This window comes from Corvus cornix, chromosome 4 (assembly GCF_000738735.6).
Source record: "Corvus cornix cornix isolate S_Up_H32 chromosome 4, ASM73873v5, whole genome shotgun sequence".
NCBI lineage: Eukaryota > Metazoa > Chordata > Aves > Passeriformes > Corvidae > Corvus > Corvus cornix.
In genome coordinates this window covers 43,438,220-43,446,884 of record NC_046334.1, presented here as the reverse complement: position 1 = coordinate 43,446,884, position 8,665 = coordinate 43,438,220, and positions in this window count along the sequence as shown.

The following is an 8,665-nucleotide window of genomic DNA, read 5'->3' as shown; positions in this document are numbered from 1 at the left end:
GTTACGTGAGCTTTTTACATCTTTCATTATTTATTCTTTAACATCACACACATAATTCAATTAGAAGTGAATTTTTATCATAAAGCCAAAATGTTCTTCATTTTTCCAGCACATCTGTCAGATTTATAAGCTAATACATGATGTAGACATTAAATGAATGCATTTTTGACACATTTTTCTGCTTACTTATCAGTAATTGCAGATTTCATTAATTGTCAGCTTGCTGTTCTTTACCTCTTAGTGGCTGTTGTATAGGGAGTGATCTACAATAACATAAACTGTCAAGTTAAAAAAACCCTCCACTTCTTAGATTGACAGACATAGCTGTGCTAGTCTTTTTAAACTTAAGACCAGTGAGAAATAAATTCTGCTTTATCCTATTCAGACAAAACAACAAAGTATTGGGGGGTTTTCCTACAGATTTAATGTAAAAGTCCCCAGATGACAAACACAAAAGCCTAGATATCAAACAGGTTGAAAATGCTGATGTTCAACACCTGCACTGTGTGAGGGCCAAGAAGTAAGCTAAAGCCTTTGCTAACCAACACACCTGCTTGATAGTTTTTAACCCTTTCCTTTTCATTTGCAAATTACTTGCTTAAAATAGGAGAGGATTGTAATAGAATGATGCAATCAGAGAGATGTTAAAGCACAGTTTTAAAATAGAAACCACATTCTGCCTTCTTGTCAAAATATATCAAATTACTATTTTATTTGTATTGAAGACCCATCTAGCCTGACAGATTAATAATACTGGAAAGGATTATTTATGGCTACAAACTTATGGAAAAAAAATTACACAGGCTTTGTGGAACTGTTTTCTGTGTCTAGCAAATGTTTGTATAATCACATGATTATATCTGACCAGGTATATGCTGCAAAAAAACATGAGCAGTCTAATCATTCTCCCTGCTTTTCAGAGGCGGCAATGATATGATTAAAGACCATCCAGCCAAAGCTGAGCCCAGGTATCTACTGGGTCTTCTTTGGCTGTCCATAAGCTCTGATTGCACAAGCTGAAGTGCAGGGGGCTTATGCTTAATGTCGCAAAGGAATGAACAAGGGCCCATGTTGTAGCAGTTCTTACATTCCAGTATTCTCCAGTCCTTCAAAAAGAAGAATATTTGACAGTTTTTCTCCTGTTGTAATTAATACTAAAATGGAGGTTCATAATATTAGGTCCTCAGCCACCTTTAAGATAATCCACACAGGCTAATTGCCATTGTCAATAGAAGCTGTTTGCTCATCTGTGAAAACTTGTGCAGCAAGTGCAGCTAATATGTCGTTTTAAGTTGATGTCACTTTCTGCTTCCTTCACTATTCCATGTAGAAAACACTTTCTAGTGTCTTCCATTACTGCTTGGAAAGTTCCAAATGAATTCAAAACCTATCACTGTACTGGAATAACATGGGATATTGCATATGGGAGATAGCTCTACTTCTCACAGCAGTAAGCAGGGTTGAGGCGGAAAGGGCGGACTCAGCTAAGTACAACTGTAGCTGTGCAAACTATGCCTTTCCCCACACCTAAATTATACTAAAGAATGATCACACCAATGAAGCAGCAGCAGGAGCTGTGATTTTGTTGGAAGCATTGGTAGAAATTCTTCGTATTTAAAAATAGGAGATCCCATCTAATACCAGGAACTCTACTTGGCTTGAATGTGAAAGTTATTTGTATTTTTTTCATCTTTCCCTCCATGTAAAAAAAAAATATCTACAAAACTATTCAGTGAGAGTTCTTCAACTCTTACTAATTCATATGACACTTCAATTAGATGAAGTGCTGGCTATCATTTAAGGTAACATAATTCTCAAATCCAAACCCCAGAAGGGAATAAATTAAGAAATTAATACCCTAATGATGAATTTTCCTCACTTCATATGGGTCAAGAAGCAATTCACAGAAAGCCCTAAATACAGAGGGTTTCTCAATAGCAATTTGAGAAAGGCTGACTGTTCCATAAAATAAGCCATTTGAAGGAAGAGCAGAGGAGGACGGTCTCTAAACAGGACTTTAAGGGTGTTCAAAAGTGATGAGGAATCTGAGGCTGAACACCCATGTAGCTGTTATTACGTGATCTAGATTTGTATATTCTTGTGCTAGATACAGCAAAACAGCCAACTTCAGCTTCGTGTCTTTTTTCCGTAAAATCACAGTCTGCACAACATTGGGCAGATGGAAAAGGGTCCTTACTTAAAGGAGTTACAATACAAGATCTTACTCCTTTGAAAGGGTAGCAGAGAAAAACCATCTGCTTATAAGACCTGTCACTGTGATCGAGGAACTTCAAGTTCAGAGTTAAAACCCACTGAAAGGTAACTCCAGAGCATGGAGTCTGACACCTTCAGACACAAAGCAGGAATCCTAGTTAGAGTCCCCGTCAAACAAGATGAGTTTACCAGGGCACTAGAATCCATTATCAAGCAAAACATGAGCAAATATGGAGTTTAAGAAATCAGACAGACTGCTATTAAGACAGTGAGTTCACCTCTCCTTTCTTCCTGAGTGTATTTGGTATTTATTTGATAGAAAATCCTAAAATGTTTTCAACAGCAATATAGCAACAGTTTTTTCATGCTCCAACATCTCAGAGGCAAGGACGTGCAGCATTTTACTATTTATTACCTCACCAAAGATATTTTGGTGTGCTTCACGAGAACATTCATTTCTCCCTTGCTAAACAAAATTATATCCAAAAATTTGACAATACCTGTGTGGAAACAAAGAAAAGGCAACCCAAAATTTCTTTTGACTTGGCACCTCGTTTAGCCCATCCTTTTAACCTCCATTTGAACTTTGGCAGTAGTTAAATTGTAGACTGATGCTTTAAATAGAGCTTAAAAGTGCTGACAGTGTTGGAATAAAGGTTTGAACACACTAATAGGTTTTAGTGTCTGAAAGTTTTGATAATCTGGCCCTGAGTGTCATGGGTCTCTCTGAGTGGATTCCATCTGTCCCATAAACTTATGTATTGAAACGTAATGCAGCCCTTTGATCTTCCTTGTGTGAAGATCCTCATGTTCCATAAAATCATCAAGATGGTCTCATTCACTGAAAAGCCAGATCTCAGACTTGGTGATTGGTGAGACTATACTACCTGCTAGTGTATGTGCCCCTTCCCCTTTTGTTTATGTCAAGTTTCAGCTGCAGGATGACCTCACAAACGCTATCGAAGTATCAACTGTCTTTGTTATTATGACATAGTCATGTTACCATAAAATATTATGCTATATGACCATATTGTGACCTGGCTATGTTAGCATATTATCAACTGAGACTGTAAAATCAATACTGATGGTGGTACTCTGCAGTAAAACACACCATGGTGAATTAATAGACACATCAGCAATGTTGTTTATCTGTCTGTAGTGTTTTGATATCTCTAGGTGTTCTTCTGTGGAGTTTGTTAAACAAACATGACAATAAACAAGCTTGTTTCCAATTAGCATTGCCACTGCTGGAAGTGGAGCAAGAAAAGGATTATTTTTAACTGAGTTCATAACTAGAAATTAAACTGAGACTGAAAGCCCGCTTGCCGTAAGTCCACAGCAGAGAGGACTCATGTGTGGTCTTTCCATGCTAAGACACTCAGCCCTACACCCAGAGCTGACACCAAGCTACTTAGAAGATTTCTAAGATCCCCAGAATTGCCACTACAGGGGAAATCCAAACAGGGCTGGACCCCAGCTGGCCTCCAACAGTCCCAGAAAATGAAGCACTGTGAACCCTCAGGGGATCCCCTTATCCTGCTTCAGCATCCACAAAGCAGTGCTGCTGTGTTTGAGTCATTTTATGCAGAGAGATGTAAGGCAGGATTTTCCCTTAGTGACTTTTCAAGTTCATTCAAGAACTACACTGCATATCTGCAAACGCAGCCCAGGTGACTCTTCTCCCTGTATCTTCATCCCCAAAATTCATTTAGGACCTTATGTGAATTAGTTGCTAAAAACAACCCTTGGCACTGTAAATACCATGTTTAGGATTATATATCACCCAGAAAATAAACCTATTCTGACATGTGAAATTAAGTTTCACTTAATTTGGGGTTTTTACTTCCTATCTTCAGAGAAAACTTTATTCATTGTATTTATTTATTTCACAGTTTTATTTAAATATCATCTGTATGATGAGAGGTTTTTTCCAGCTCCTTGCCATATAATCAGTTAATTCTAATTTTAAAATATTATAACAATTATTGATATTAATTATTAATATTAATAACCATTATTGTTTTTGTTTTATTAATAAATGACTAATTTATAAAGGTACTATTCTCTTATTATTATAGATGCTATTAATAATGAAGTTGTATCCTGTATTATACCTCCAAAAACAGGTGACAAAAGCATGAAATCTTTTCATGTAATTTACAGTTATTTCATTAGATGGCAGTGTTACATTCAAAACAAGTGTTTTATTCTTTTATACATATGTTTTTTATATTCCCCAAGAAAAGCAGTTGATCTTATGTTACATGATAAACTGTACATGTATGTATACATTTTGGAATGTTCAAATCTTACATCTGGAAGTGTATCTTAAAATTAAATGCTAAGTGTTGATAACTGAATCAAGACATTATTCTTCTTGCCAAAAAGTTATACGTTTAATAAATAAAATATTATTTACTGTCATCTTTAAATCCTGGGATCTTTTCAAGAAATCTGTGTTTCAAAAATCAGTGTAATCAGAGGAATTATGATTTTGAACAACCTTTATATTTTCTTGATCGTTAGGACAGCTAAGAATCAAGTCAACTCAAAACAAAAGTTTGAAACTGCTTTGATAAGTTGCTGTAAAGAGCCTTTACAATGCCAAGAATGATGAGTTATTCCTCTTGTATCACAGATATCTATGTTGCCCCTTTACTACATTAAAATCTGAATCCATAGAGCAAAGACTTGCTATCTTACTTTTCAGAAAATCTTATTTTACTAGAACAGAAAGCATATCTGATAATTTCTTTTCTTCCCTAATTTCTTTATACTCCCTTCCTCCCTTGATACGTCTATCAAGGAGGAAGAAGGAGTATTAAAATAGAAAAAAAAATTTCTGTGTTAAGAGACACAAAATCTAAGAAAGGTAACAACAAAATATTTAGTATGAACAATAGTGCAGTAGAGCAAGAACTTGGAGGATGAAAGAGTTGTACTGGGAAAATGTCATTATATGCTTGTCCTGGTCCCATCTTCTGTCCTGCACATCTAGCATTGGACTATGTAGGATATTGAGATTGACGGGCAGACCCTCTCATTCAACCTGGTAGCATTGTTCATAGGGAGAACCAGGAACAAAAATTATTCATGCTATATGTATGCTTCTCTTCAGGTTATAATTGTTCTCAAGTGCCCCATGCTGCCTTTTCTCTTTTTCTTTTTCTTTTTTTTTTTTTTTTTTTTGTCTGGGAATAAATTCTACTATCAAAACACACAAATTCAATTTCCACCTACAAAGTCTGTTCAGCATTTTAGTCACTCCATCCATGCAGATCTGTACTTTTTTACTTTCTGTCCATAGAGTTTCAGTCTTGCTGGAGGAAAATGGAAGAACTACCGTAGCTCTTCTTCAGAATTTCTTTTATCATCAGTTGTGCTGATAGTAGCAGCACTTTTACTGGGAAAAAATAAATTCCAGTTAAAAAATGGTGTTTATCGCTCTCTTTGCAGTATACATGATACCAACATGGTTACTGATGTACTGTTCCTTTTGATTGTACTTTTCAAGGTTACAGGACTAATACTGCAGCTCCCTGATAAGAGAAAACACCCTCCTTACTGTTGTACTGTCCTTCCATGTACAGAAGTCCCAGGCAGTGTGCTAAAGTGGACTGCTTTTGTCTCACAATATTCCTTGAGGGACTTCTATTTTTCAAATAATGTCTGATGTGACAAGCATTTTAAGAATCTCTGGTTATTTAGAATTCCATCTATTCCTCTGGAAAGGCATGCTATCAAAATGCCATGTCCTTTACTGGCATTTACCCTGAAGGCTGGGAAAGCATTTCTGTGAAAGGTGGAGTTCTGAGCAGTACAGAATTACAGCAGATGTGTTACAAAGCCCTGCCTCAGGCTACTTGTTATTTTTGCACCCTGTCTGAGCTGATTGGTTTTTCCCATCTGTGTGAAATCAGCATGTTTTCCTTTTTTATTAATTACTAGTGTTGTCCACCAGTATAAGCATATCACAGATTTGCCCACAAGTTTGTGTCTCTGACAGAAATATCTCTTGTGCCCTCTCTTGGTCTTTTGCTGTATTTAAAACGGCATGACTTTTTGCCCATCACTTTTCTTTTCAGACTTCATCAAAAATATTGGATCCTCTTAATTTAATTTTCTGCTTCACTTTATTTGCAAGGTACTCAATTCCAGGAAATTAGAAAGCAGCAAATTGACATTATTATTGGCCCTTTGGGAGCAGTAAGACTGTGCATAATGTGATGAGATGATGCAAGTGCCCCAAACATAGAAAGAAAGCACACAGGTAAAGAAAGAAAATAATTATCTTAGTAATTATAGTATATGAAAAAAATTGGTTTTTCCAATCTTTTCCTGTTCATTCTGATCTATGTGGCTAGGAACCCTACTTTTTCTACCATGACAGCTTTAATCCAGCAAGCAGAAATTTAACTTTTAAACTGAGGTCTTTAAAAAGATGAAAGGTAGGATGACGATGATGATGATGATGACGATGATGACGATGACGATGATGATTAAAGGAAAAAGACATTGCAGATCATGTTTTATGAGTTTGCTATGAGGCATCATAGGTGGCTAAAGTTTCCAGTGAAGCTGAAGCTCTTGCTAATGGCTCTGCAGTGTGTGTCTTTTCATGCCTTCCTGGTGAAATACCTTCCAACAAAATTTGTCTTCTCATTGGACACAATCAGATAACAACTCAGAGATGAAACACAATATTCTCACATTCGTGTTTACTAATATATTCATGCTTCAAACTAAAATAATAATTTATGGAAGCATTTTTTTTTAATATTAGAAAAACTTTAATGCACTACAGAGACATCAAAGGGATTTAGGAAATTTTAAGTATAAATTGTGGACATGAAAAACTACAGAGATTAATAACGCTGATAGTTTGTTTTATCTATGAGTGAATATGGCAGACCAGAACTGAATGTACAGTCCAAAGTCTTAATGTTTCTGTATAATCAGACATTGATGACAAAAGAACTCCATTACTATGAAATTATAGTTTGATCAACATTCCCTATCAAATAGACTTGTGTTCCCATATAGTTTGTAGAGTGTGAGAAAAACACCACTATGTTTGCCAGTAATCACCTTTTTCACTATTTAGTTGGCAAATAAAATACAGGACTATGAAAACCTGTACCACAAGAGGCCTTGGGTGCTGTAGCTCAGAGAATATGGAAAGTGAACATTCTACTGAACGCTCTTCAAAGAAAAAAATTCATCTGCCTTTTAAGGATAGACAGCCAATGAGATCTGTGTCAGACCAGACAGTTTCTGATCCTGCTTCCCAGCTATATAACCAAGGGCTAAACGCTGGGGAAGCAGTTTTATCTCCGGCTGCCTTTGCCTCCTCTCCCTGCACGCACAGCCCTGCTGCCCTCACCCCCTCAGCACATGCCTTGTACTCAGGCACTCTGCGTGTCCCAGCCTTGCTCCTTCACCTGCCTCAGCTGCATCTCCTCACACAGGAACAGCGTTAGCGCTGCAGGCAAAGGTAGCCACACTGGGTGAGGGATTTGGCATGCCTTGAGAGGCAAGGCAATACCTTCTTTTGGAGTAGGAAGAGGTAAAAGCAGGGGGGACAGTGGTTCAAAATCCAGAGCTGCCTCTGACAGTAAACACTAAACAGTACAAGCAACAGGAGCATAACCTTCATCAGAAAAGTCCAGGTCTCTCCAATGAAACAGGAGATGCTGGTTGAACAAGGAATTAAGGCTATAGTTTCTAAAAAGACGTAAAAATGGGTAATTAGGAAGACCTGATTTGGTCATGAAGGTGAATGTGTTTATGAAAGGAAACAGGAGGTTATGTATACAGAATAAAAATTGATGACTGACGGATTAACCTTTGGAGGGATTCAACTGCTTGGGGAGCATAGTTTCTGCAAATAGTAGGGACATGGGACTGGGAATAGTTCACAATATGTTAACCCCATCCTGTCATTCTTAGTACTTTAAAACACTGTCTATTTCTGTCTTAGGAAAAGAGAAGCACAAATGTTAGCCAGCTATGATCTGATTAGATGAGTATTCCCATATATTTCCAACAAACTTAAAAGAGATTAATTTCCTGCAAAACTCTATTTACTTTCTAATAGCATGAAAAAATAAATCTTATACCTCATAAGTCAGTAGCAAAATACATTCATTTTAATATCATTAAACAGTTATGAATTTTATATAGAAAAGCAGAACACAAGCCAATTTCCTTCACCTTTTTCCAGCCATGTGAAGGAAAACCTTAACAAAAAAAAAAAAGTTCAAATAAGCCCAAAGACCAAAAATACATTTCTTTTGATTATTTTTACCTTAATATCAGATTTCCTCTGCTGATTTGAATAAGTTACCTAGGAGAAACAATATATAAAAGTCTGTCTTCAGATCTCTGATAGGAAATCCCCTCTACAGCAATAAATATTGTATCTATGGCAGGCAATTGGCAAGCTACCTTA